This window comes from Rattus norvegicus, chromosome 9, assembly GCF_021556685.1.
Source record: "Rattus norvegicus strain SHRSP/BbbUtx chromosome 9, alternate assembly SHRSP_T2T, whole genome shotgun sequence".
Lineage (NCBI taxonomy): Eukaryota > Metazoa > Chordata > Mammalia > Rodentia > Muridae > Rattus > Rattus norvegicus.
Window position 1 is genome coordinate 103,890,392 of NC_141542.1, and position 12,301 is coordinate 103,902,692.

Genomic DNA, 12,301 nt, shown 5'->3' on the forward strand with positions numbered 1-12,301 from the left:
AGAACCATGGGATGGTCACCAAGTACAGCAGCAGCAGTGGAGTGGATCAACCTGAGTTTAGGGTGCAATATTAACAGCTTTAGTGTTTTTTCTTGTTCAGGTCATGGTTAGGAAGCTACATTGTTGAGGTATCATAAGTGAAGCTTTCCTGTCATTTCTAGGAGACACAATTTTTTTTTCTTTTTCTTTTTCTTTTTTTTGGAGCTGGGGACCGAACCCAGGGTCTTGCGCTTCCTAGGCAAGCGCTCTACCACTGAGCTAAATCCCCAACCCCATAGGAGACACAATTTTACAACAGATTTTTCTGTGGGGTCCTCTGGATCTTAAGTCTGTCTGTCTGTCTGTCTGTCTGTCTGTCTGTCTGTCTATCTATCTATCTATCTATCTATCTATCTATCTATCCATCCATCCATCCATCCATCCCTTCTGGTGTGTTCCCTGCGCCTTATGTGCAGTCATTGTACTGTAGATCTATGGATCCATGAAAGCTGTGCACTCCCTGATCAGTTGTTGTGATCTGCATTTTGACCCCTTGTGGCTCTCTATAATGGTCTCCATCTGTTGCAAAGAGAAGCTTCCTTCATGAGATTTAGGTGCTACACGTACCTGCTTGTCTTAGAATGTTAGAATTCAGTTAGGAAACATTCTAGTTTGGTGCTAGTTAGGTACTCCTCTAAGCTCTAAGACCTCACTAACCTCATGTTGTTGAATAGGTTTCTAGTACTGGGTATGATTTCCCTCCTGTCAAGTGCATCATTAATCCAATTAGAGAGCTGTTGTTGTCACCAGGTACAAGTACCACTATTGCACCTGTCGGGAAATCCTGTCATGTTGGTCACTGTGATTTGTAGGCTGCACAGCTGGATATGACTTTTGTTCCACAGCACCCCCACCCACCCCCACCCCTTGGCAGCTTGCTTAGCACCTTCCAGAACTATTAAAGTTAGTCCTTAGGGAGGATCTTTCCGTTTTGAGCCTCCAAGTCCTGTGTCCAAACAACATGCTATCTTCAGCAATAGGGACCAACTCCTAGGTCCCTAGTGAGGCAACTAATGGCTGTAGCAATGGCCCATGGTATTTGGGAGTCTATTCTGACCAATGACTCAAAAGGTAGGTGCTGGGTTTTCCTAAGACATAGTCTGTGGCTCTTGGAAGCATTTTTAGCCCATGACTGAACTTTAAACTATATGTGTATAGGTATAGACACTTACCTGTATTGCATGTAACTTTGGGTAAGTAAAGTTACTCTTACTGATTCCTTATCTTGGTGCTATCTTTCCCTCCTCCTCCCCTCTCCTGCATTAGCCTTCTTCATCCTCCCTAACTAAGGCCCCTCCAACATTCCCCAATTTTCTTTTCATATAACTTGTTCTCTGCTACTGTTCCCCACTCCCCGCCCACAGGAGGCCTTCCATTTTCCTGGCTTCAGTGGTTATTCCAAGTTATATACTCCTGACATCTGAAGATGTGGAGCTAGGAACTACATATGGGAGAGAACATGTGACTTTTGTCTTTGTACCCTGGGGTGCCTCAGTATATTTTCTAGTTCTATTCTTTTACCTGCAAATTCCATTTGTCTTTATGGCTTTTTGTAGTGTTCGTGTACCACACATTTCCATCGTACATTTGCCTGCTGTCTCCATTGATGGGCAAATGACTCTTCAATATTTATGTGCATTTGAAAATCATATTTTATTTCATTTAAGGCAGAGCTGGAACTCACTACGTACGTAGCCCAGAGTGGCAAAGATCAGCCTGCTTCTGCCTCCATAGTGCTAAAATTAAGGGCGTGCCCATTCATGCCCAGCTTTTTATTTAAACTCAAAACGTCAGTAATGTTCTTAACATTCTTCACTATGGAGTTGTAAAAAAATAAAACTGGTTCAGAGCAGCTAAATACCTTATGCAACATTTCCAGCAAAATGTAAAGTGGAAGATTGGCAGCTGTGTGACCAACACTTTTCCTCCTGTCAAGAACAAACGAGCAGGGGCTGGGGATTTAGCTCAGTGGTAGAGCGCTTACCTAGGAAGCGCAAGGCCCTGGGTTCGGTCCCCAGCTCCGAAAAAAAGAACCAAAAAAAAAAAAAAAAAAAAGAACAAACGAGCAACCACGATTTCTCAACATCTTTAAAGACATAAAATTAAGACAGCTATAATTAATATCTGTTGTGTGCCTCTTCACGATTCTGGTCTAGATTTATGTCTCTGACTCAGCTGAGCCACATTGCATGCACGGCCTAGTTTATAGTTAAAATATTTCTTCTCACGCGGCATTTGAATGGGCCTTGTGTGCTTTTGAGAGCAAACAAACACTTGAACTTCACGGTGAGGAGAAGTACCAACATTGTTCTAAAATGACCTCCCTCAGCTGTCTACTGTAGTCATAGATAGTCCAGCAGTGTACTTTGGACCTGGGCCTGACAGACTATCTTGTCAGACAGTCTGTGGAGAGTGTCTTTTCTATACTGACAGCAGCAGTGGCAAGAACAAACTTCAAGCTCCCCCTAATTCTCTTGGTTTTATAGCCTGGGGTGGCGGGAGGACACACTGGCGATTTCCCATAGAAAGCAGCCACTGGCTGAACATGGAGACCATTTAGAGGCAGTTCTGTGCCCTTAGGCCAGGAGACTGTGGTCCTGGCTCCAGAGGTTTAATCTGTACACTCCTCTATGCCTCCTGGTTACCCATTCCCAGGCTTTTGTGTTGTTGGCACAGACTGTTGGTCGGTTGTTTCTGTTGCTATGCAGAAACAAGCCTCCCACTTGTCAGTTCCTGGGATTATTGGAGGGAGCCTTGGAATGTAGTTCTGAAAACCATTGCCTAGACCCAATTTTAGGTCTTGAATGGTGGAGGTAGTTCAAGAGGATTCTGGGCTTGACCACAGGGGGTTAAGGAATTTATTTGAAGAGTTATCAGTATCATGTACAGTCAGACACAGGGACATCAGCATGTCAGGGCCTCTAAGGAGAGTTCAGGCCCCAGTACCAGTGACATGGGTACAGAGACCCATGGCAGGAACTCTGAAGAGAATCAGAGAGCACATGGCAAGGGTAAGGGTGAGGAGTATGGTTTTTATATACCTTTGTGAGGATGGAGAGGTTGGTCCTCTTTGTATAAACTAACTTCCCGGGCTAGCCACTGTGGGTCTAGTGAGTGTCTAGAGTCAGAGACAGAGTCCCAAGGAACACTGGTCAGTATCTGTGATAGGAGGCCTGACCAGAGAGTGAATTCTAATATTACGCTCTTAAACCTATATCTAAAGGGTAGGCCTACTACAAAAATACAGTAGCAACTGATCCAAAAGCAATCAATCCTTCAACTCCAATAACTGAAGTAACTGAACAGAAGTAATGGTACTCTATACCCTATGGCATTAGATACTTAATGTATAAATGGAAAATTTTAAAGTCCAACGAGGCTAGTGATTGGTATTGGGATGCTAGAGAAGAAACACGGAGGGAAAACAAGTAGAAGAGGTGAACAAAGGGGATGGATATGAGAGAGAGGCAGCTCCAGCTAAGTGTAGACTGAGGAGAGAGAGAGAGAAACACAACCCAACACCCTAACACGGTGCCAGCTCAGGAGAGACCGAAAACCAAGGCAGCCTTTGCTCTTTGGAGAACCTTTCAAAGGGGAACTTAAAAAGACTAGAACAGGAGAAAGGAGGAAATGAAAAACAAAGAAGACAAACAGAATTAGACAATAGGATGCTTAAGACACCATTGGGTACCAAGGAAGGGAGGAATGAATGTTCAGGGAAGGAGGGAGTGGGTATTGAGCCTGTATTTGGTCTCTCCCTTGGGTTCTGCTGAATCTGGTCCGCACTGGACATCCCTGTCTAAGCTCACAGACTGAGGTCACGCCCCAGGGCAGGCTTTCACAGGTCAAGGGCAGATGTAGTTGGTGTTCCCTAGGTGGTCTTTCACTGTGTCCATTTAAGGCTCTTGGTCGCACCTCTAGGCAGGTCGTTGTAAGGTTGGGTCACAGATGCTATCAGTGAGAGGTCACTCTCAAGTCTGATTGTCATTGCTAGTCATGCCCTGGATTTATTACCCAACATTCATTTATAATCTGTGTCCAAGGTCTACTGAAGATTTTGGCTCTGATCAGTTTTCAACCTTGCTGAAGACTGCATGGTACTGATTCAAAGTTTAGTTCCTGATATCTAGAGATATTCTGTGGGCTAAGTTTCAGTGTATAGTCCTGTGAGACTGTTGGTGAAAGAAACAGTTCTCAAATCCATGGAATAAAAGATGTGGCTTATTCTGGAGTCAAGTATGAGTGGTTACGGCTCGAGAATATAGATTGAAGTCTCCTCAAATACCATGTTTCAATGAGTTTCATGAAATTCTTTTTACAGAAACAAAACATAACAAAAAATCCACAAGTCAAGACACTTTTCAAACATATTGGTGGGCACACAATAGGTAGGCATGTTACAGCCAGATTGGGAGAACTCTGCTACAGGCCTTAGATGCTTTCAGACAACACTCTAAGTCTTTTGATTGATATGATACTAAGGTTTTATTAAAATATTACAAAAGATACTTTATCTTTTTGTTAGGATGTAAGGTCCAATAGGTTCTATGCTATGGTCTGACACAGAATAAGGCAGAGGATGACTATGTAATAGGATAAAGATGGCCAAGATAAGTCGTAAGTAGGCTTTGGGCCTGTAAAATTCTCCTTTCTCCATGTCATTCAAGTTCTAACCCCATCAATTAGCCTTTGCAGACACAGTTCCCACCCATCACCCCACACACCCAGGAGTTCTCATTCACAATGGTTTCTCTGGGTTTCCAGAGTGTGTGCTTCAGAGAGGGTTTATGGTGGACATGCTGCCCACTCAACCAGGGGTCCTCTCAAAAAAATCTTTACTCCAAACTTCTAATCTGTCTAGAGAGGATTCTCATAAGGTTCCCTTCTTTTTATATGTCTCCCTCCTCCCTCTTTTTTCTGCTTTTTCCATGTCTGACCCTGGAAGCACAATATAGACTTTCCGAGTCACTTTGCCTTGAGCCATAGCTCCCAGCATTTCACTCAGAGAGGAAGGAGCATTGCCAACTGCTTCTGATAGCTCTTTACCAACTCTTCTTGACTTATTCAGTTGCTTTTTTGGGGGGTCCCACTGGATGTGGAGTAGACAGTGATAGTGGCAGCTAGAGCAGAGACCAGAGGTTAACGCCAGATGTCCATCTGTCATCTCCAGATGTCCCTTGATTGTTGCAACATGTTGCATGGTGGTAGGAGAAGAAAAATGATAGGATTTGCTGTATGTTAAAGGCCAGAAACTGAGGATAGGGTAAAACTTACAGAGAAGTGATGAGGAATAGAGAAAGAGACAGGGAAAGAAAACCAGAGAAGTTGCTTTTTGGAAGAAAATGGAATTCTAGACTCTTGGCCTCCTGAAGGGGCACAAAGGATTGCTGCCCAGTGACACATGGGGTCCCCAGGAAGCATTTTGCAAACTCACACCTGCCCAGTAGTGGAATCTGCTATCATTAGAGTACTTCTCTAAGGCAGTGGCTTCTCTCCATCTGAAAGTTTCTCTCTGTACAACCCATGCCCAGTGGACAGTGGAACCTCAGAGCAGTAGGACCAAGACATGACAGCAACTGCTGAGCATGTAAGACAGCATATAAGGGATCAGAATCCTGATTATATATGATCAGCTGACGTGCCCAACTCAGTCTCAGAGTGTCTTTTCCATTTTAAAGTTAAAACACAGGCCCATGCTGTTCTCACAGACAATATCCATATGAGGATGGAGAGCTGCGAGTGTTCATAGAAAGGAGTCTCATCACAAACCTCAGGAGGAAGTGAAGGCCAAGATTAGGGTCCGCCCAGATCCCTAAATAGAGACCTGAAGGCCGTAGCACTTATCACAAAGGAAAACAACTTCAGCTGAGGTTAAGATCTCAGCCTAGACTTAGAATCCATCTGATGAGTGAGTAGATCAAGGGAACAGCTCACAGAGGGGAGCAGGAAGCTGTTTTAACACAGGCTGGTCTTGCTCCAGTGTGCTTCAGATAGCATTGACATCCATGGGGGTACAGCTTTCTACACAGCATGAAGTAGATTCAGATAATCAAACCATGAGTTCAAAATTCTAAAAGCATTTCAATATTTGGCACCTGCCAACCAGTTTAAACAATGTTGCTGATAACTATCATTACCATGCTATTAAATGAACCAACAAGAGAGTTAAAACGCTGTTTTTCCAAGCTTGTCAGTGGTCTGTGTTCTATGATGTCATGAATGCTACTTGAGAACGGAAAGAGGGATTTTAAGGGATTACTCGGTTGGACCTAGAGAAGAGAAGATGGCCGTGTTTGGAATCCAGCCATCGGCCACTGGTCAGAGCTCAAAGATGAACAGAGAAGGAAAGGAAATGAGCGTACACAACATTGCTTTGAAATTGAGGGAAGGGAAGAGGTGAACCCTGATGGTTCAAGAACAGCTATACATGACAGGAGTCATTCTGGAAAAGAGATAATGATCTGCTTTCTCTCTTTGTGGGTAGGTGGTTGGGACATTACTGAAGGCCAGGCATGGATTTATTATGCAATGATTAACAAGGCGGGGATTGTGCCCACCAATGGCATGTCATTGTGCAATATGGCTTCGTGGTGATACAGAAAAACTCATGTTTAGGGTACAGATAGGTTTATAAAAAAGGTTCACTTCTGGACATGGCCATGGGAATCCACAGGTTGCTGGGAGGACTCTCAGGGCTGCTTCTCCTGCTCTGTGCTCTGCCCTGGACTCAGGGTGGGAAGGTGCTGGTGTTTCCCATGGAGGGCAGCCACTGGCTGAACATGAGGGAGCTCCATACCCGAGGTCATGAAACTGTGGTCCTGGCTCCAGACGTGTCAGCGTACATCAAAGAAGAGGACTTCTTCGCTCTGAAAACCTATGCTGTTCCATACACCCAGGAAGAATATGAATATCACTTGCTGAGCTTCTTTCAAATGTTCTTTAAGAATGAATTTTCTGTGATGATGTTCTTAAGCAATATGGAACTTATGAAAAATGTATCAACATTCTACGTGAGCTGTTGCATGAGTCTCCTGCACAACAAGGGTTTAATCCACCATCTGAACTCCAGTTCCTTTGATGTGCTGTTAACAGACCCTGCGTATCCCTGTGGGGCACTGCTGGCCAAGTATTTGCAGGTTCCTGCTGTGTTTTTTTTTTTTTCTTTTTTTCAGAGCTGGGGACTGAACCCAGGGCCTTGCGCTCGATAGGCAAGCACTCTACCGCTGAGCTAAATCCCCAGCTCTCCTGCTGTGTTTTTTCTACGCTTCATTCCTTGTGACTGTGACTTTGAAGCCGCTCAGTGTCCGAGCCCTTTCTCATATGTGCCAAGGTTATTCACAAGGAATCTAGACCACATGAGCTTCCTGGAAAGAGTCAAGAACATTCTCTACCCCTGCCATTCAAGCTCATTTTCCACTTCGCTTTTATTCCCTATGAGCAACTGGCCTCTGAGCTCTTCCAGAGAGAGGTCTCCTTCCTGGAGATCGTTGGCCATGCATCCGTATGGCTCTTCAGGTTTGACTTCATGTTTGACTACCCCAGGCCCATCATGCCCAACATGTTCTTCGTGGGAGGAATTAACTGTGTCAGCAAGAAGCCGCTCTCTCAGGTCTGTATTGGGCCTTCATCCAAAGAGTAGTCCAGCAATATTAGTTTCCATGTCTGGTTATGAGTTACTCATTTACCGCGAATCTTTCCAGGAACTTTGATGAATCAAACCTTCAAGGCATCCACAGTTGGCATGTCAGGATCTTAGTGTCTAGCAAGAATCCCAGGAGGCAGAAATTAGGGCCTCTAACTGAACCAAGAGCAGCAGTGGAACTCCGTGGAGCGTGTCCACCAGACAGACAGTATCTCCTGAACCTGTTCAGGACCTGAGCAGAACCTGGGCAGGACCAGAGAAGCCAAGCTGGCCCTCAGATGTTCTGGAGCTCACTTGTTGGCTCCAGGGTGGGGGATTCCTTAGTCTCCAGCAGGCAGTGAGCCTGAAGTGAGCCTGGGCCTCAACCAAAGCTGGGAGGGTTCCAAACAGTTTGACCTGATGGTCCTTAAGTGCAGGGGTCCTCCCTGGCTTCCTTTTCTCCAGTCTCTATGGACAGCTCTTCCCCTCACTGTCTCCTCTGCTTTGCCTTGTACGAGGTAAATGCAGCAACACAAGGTGTGTTCTCTTCCCTCATTTATTCATCGTCATGCTCCTGCACTGTCGTGAGTGTGTTGCCCATAGATTCCTGCTCTCTTTTGCAGTTACTGTTACACCGTCACTCTTTACGACTGTTTTGATTTCCTAAACTCCCAAAGTATTGAAGTTCCCTAAATTCAAATATATATAAAACCAAAAGTCCAAACATTTTCCACGAAACAACCTTCCAACCTTCTGCAAACATTCTCTTTCCTAAGCAGAGGGCATAGGTTCCTGATGGCATCAACAACAATCTGGTCCATGGTCACACAAACTGGTGGAGACTGAGGACACCCTGAAAGGGCTTAAGGGAGACGGGAGAAGAGAAGATGGATGTACACTTATTGAGAAAGCATAGGGGGGAAGCAGGATTAGAAATTACTAGAAAAGTAAGCAGTTGGATGTATTTTTTTCTGTCGGCTCAGATGTGGAGGTAACTGCAAGTTTGAGGACAGAAGTGTGACAGGTCTTCCTGGGAATGAGAGCTCCTGCAGGATCAGACTTACTGAGTCGTGAGCTGACTGTTCACGCCAAGTATCTAGTCTCAGTTCTCAAGTGAAAAGAGATAGAAGGAGAGCCTTTCCATTCTCCAGACTGTCTCACATCACACCAGCTACATTTTGCTTGCCTTGTAGTCTTGTGGTCACTTCATGGTTCATGTTTGTTAATGTCCCATGGACACAACCATACAGTTCATTTTTTTTTATTTTTGTAAGTTAAAACCAGTTATAAATCTGCATAATTCTTAAGAAACTTTCTTTTTTATTTCTGTTTGTTTTTCTTGGAATTAACTTTTAGGTTAACACAGAAAGAAATTTGTTTCACTCTGTGTCTTAGCTACCTTTTTATTGGTGTGACAAAATACCATGACCAAGGAAACTAACAAAGAGAGAACATTTAATTGTGTGAGAGTCCAGAGGATTAGAGTTAGAATCGTAACAAAGGGGAGCGTGCCAGCAGTCAGGCAGGCATGGTACTGAAACAGTAGCTGAGAGCTTACATGGAGACAATAACTATAAGGAAAAATGACAGCCCCCCCTAGTGACACACCTACTCTAATAAGGCCACACCTCCTAATCCTTTCCAAAAAGTTCCACCAACTAGGGACCATCTATTCAAATATATGGGTCTATGGGATTATTCTCATCCAAACCATTACTTGCTGCCATCTTCCAGTATATTCATCGTTATGTTTTATTCTTTCTTGTTTTCCCTTCCCCCAAACCTCCCTACTAGCTGCTTTCCTGCTCCAACTGGTCTTCTTTCTTCCCCAAGTTAGTTCTCCACTTCTGCTGTTGTATTTCATACATGCAATGATCTACTCCATCTCCTACCTCCTTTAAGATCTTTCTCCTGTCTCATAATCCTCATTTTGGTTTTGTGTCTTACATACATACATACATACAAACATACATACATACATACATACATACACATATACACATACACATATATACACTGACTGTGTGGTTTGTATATGCTTGGCCCAGGGAGTGGCACTATTAGGAGGTATGGTCTTTTTGGAGTATGTCACTGTGGGCATGGACTTAAGACCCTCACTGTAGCTGCCTAGAAGTCAGTCTTCCACTACCTGCCCTCAGATAAAGATGTAGAACTCTCAACTCTGCCTGCACCATGCCTGCCTAGATGCTGCCATGATCCTACCTTGATGATAATGGTCTGAACCTGTGAACCTGTAAGCCAGCCCCAAATATATGTTGTCCTTTATAAGACTTGCCTTGATCATGGTGTCTGTTCACAACGGTAAAACCTAACAAGACACACACACACACACACACACACACACACACACACACACACGTGCATACATATATATACAAAAACACAACTGTGAGAGAAAGACAGGCAGAGAGAAAGAGAGAGAGAGAGAGAGAGAGAGAGAGAGAGAGAGAGAGAGAGAGAGAGAGTTCTAACTCTGGTTTTTACATATCAGAGAAAGAGAGATTTATGTTCTGAGTTTGGCTTATTTTCCTTAGCATAATGATTTATGATTTCATCAATTTCCTACAAATATCATGATTTACCTTTCTTTGTGTCTGAATAAAAGCTTTTTGTGCATATGTGCCACATTTTCTTTATCTGCTTAGCTCTTTACCTGCTGTAAGCATGTTGTCTGGTCTGATTCCTTTCTACAGTAGCTGCTACAGCAATAGGCAAGTACCCGCAAGCATCCCTGGGATAAGTTACCTCAGAGCACATGTTAATTCTATGTTAATTCTACTTCATGCCTTTGTTTTGTTTTTAGACAGCACTTCAATATGCAGACCCATTGGCTTTGAACTTACAGAGGAAGCCCTTGCCTTGGCACCCCGAATGCTGCTCCTTCAGGCATATACTTGGCCAATTTTTAGATTTTTGAGGAACCTCATGCTAATTTCTGTAAACATGGCCACACATGCTTACATCTCATCATCACTGAATAGACTTTCTCTGTCCCTGCATTGTCTTCAACATTTTTTTATTTTTTATTTTATTATTATTATTATTATTATTATTATTATTATTATTTGTCTTTTGATGTCTCGATGATGGCCATTCTGACTGAGATGCTGTAAGGAAGGTACACTTCATCAGCCCTTTGAGTCATTGGATGACTTAGACTTCTCTGGTGTTTATGTTGTATAATTCCTTCTGTTCCCTGGATATCATCTCCTGAGCAATGTGTTGTTGGTGAAGACTATTTTCCATTTTGTTGGCTGCCTCTTGCTCTGACAATTATTTCGGTTTCTCTTCAGAGCTTCAGTTTTGTAAGACCCCAGTTGTCAATTTTGGGGATTTTTTTTCTTGCAATGTGGGAGCCCTATAGTAATTCCAAATTTCCTGATGTAACAGTAAGATCTTTGATCCATTCAATTTATTTTTGTGCAGGGTGAGAGATATAGATCTAGCTTCATTTTTCTAGATGTCCAAGTCCAATTTTCCCAGACTTATTGGGTTTAAAAAAAGCCCCATTTTCTCCGACGTCCTTTGGAGACAACTCTGTTAAGCTGTAGGTAGCTGCAGACTTGTGTTTATTTCTGGGTCCTCTGATCCATTACATTACCTATGTATCTGACTGTGTGTTTGTGCCATGCTGTTTTGATTGCTATGATCCTTTAGTATAATTTAAAACTAGGTGTGATGATACCTCTAGCGTCCTTCCTTTTGCTCATGGCTCGGCTGTTCAGGATCTATAGAGGGACTTCCTCAGACCCACCAGCCACATAAATAATGACATAAAGTCTTTTAATATTTTAATGCTTAGGCCTTTTAGCTAGGACAGTCTTCCAGCCAGCTATCTAACCTTAAGGTGACTAACTAGCCAACGGTCCTTTTTGTGGCTAGCTCTGTACCTCTCTGCTCAGCTCAGTACATCTGCTCCTCTCCATGCCTGCTGGTGAATCCCCACTTCCCCGTTCTTCTCCCAGAGTCCCTGTCTCTTCCTGGAATTTCTGCCTTCCTCTTCCTGCTCACCTATACTCCATCATTTCTCAATTGCATCCAATAGGTGAGTCATGAAGGAGGAAAGTTTACAAAATAGAAGGCCAGTGATCAGCCATAGAAATAACAATAGCAAGATCTGGACAGTACTCAGCTCTCTCCTGGTAGAGCAATCAACAATTGAATAAACAGAGACAGCCTCCACACAATGTATGAAAGATTACCCCCAGCAAAGATCTTTGTGCTTCCACAGGAGTTTTGAGATTTTTTTTCTATTTCTGTAAAAGAAAAAGAAGGAGAAAAAGAAGAAATAGAAGAAGGAGGAGGAGGAGGAGGAGAAGAAGAAGAAGAAGGAGGAGGAGAGAAGGAGAAGGAGGAAAAAGGAGGATGATGAAGAAAAAGGAGGAGGAAGAGGAGGAAGAAGAGGAAGAGGGGAAGAGGAGGAAGAGGAGGGGGAGGAGGAAAAGGAGGAGGAGGAGGAAGAAGAAGAGGAGGAGGAGGAGGAGGAGGAAGGCAGCGATGACGACGATGACAATGACACAATAAATTGATGGGAGTTGCACTGAATATGGCTTTTGCTGAAAAGGCCAATTTAACAATATTAACTCCTTTAATTTATGAGCATGAGAGATCTTCCCATTT

The 12,301-nt window shown here is 43.5% G+C and overlaps 5 protein-coding genes and 1 pseudogene across 6 annotated transcripts in view; all 6 read left to right on the plus strand.

Annotated features, from left to right (window-relative positions):
* Ugt1a9 (UDP glucuronosyltransferase family 1 member A9) overlaps positions 1–12,301 on the plus strand; it is a 111,259-nt gene that overhangs the window by 68,622 nt on the left and 30,336 nt on the right.
* Positions 1–12,301, plus strand: part of Ugt1a8 (UDP glucuronosyltransferase family 1 member A8) — an 81,245-nt gene that overhangs the window by 38,608 nt on the left and 30,336 nt on the right.
* Positions 1–12,301, plus strand: part of Ugt1a7c (UDP glucuronosyltransferase 1 family, polypeptide A7C) — a 68,804-nt gene that overhangs the window by 26,167 nt on the left and 30,336 nt on the right.
* Ugt1a6a (UDP glucuronosyltransferase family 1 member A6a) overlaps positions 1–12,301 on the plus strand; it is a 61,316-nt gene that overhangs the window by 18,679 nt on the left and 30,336 nt on the right.
* Ugt1a5 (UDP glucuronosyltransferase family 1 member A5) overlaps positions 1–12,301 on the plus strand; it is a 46,272-nt gene that overhangs the window by 3,635 nt on the left and 30,336 nt on the right.
* On the plus strand, positions 6,699–7,648 carry Ugt1a4-ps (UDP glycosyltransferase 1 family, polypeptide A4, pseudogene; annotated as a pseudogene).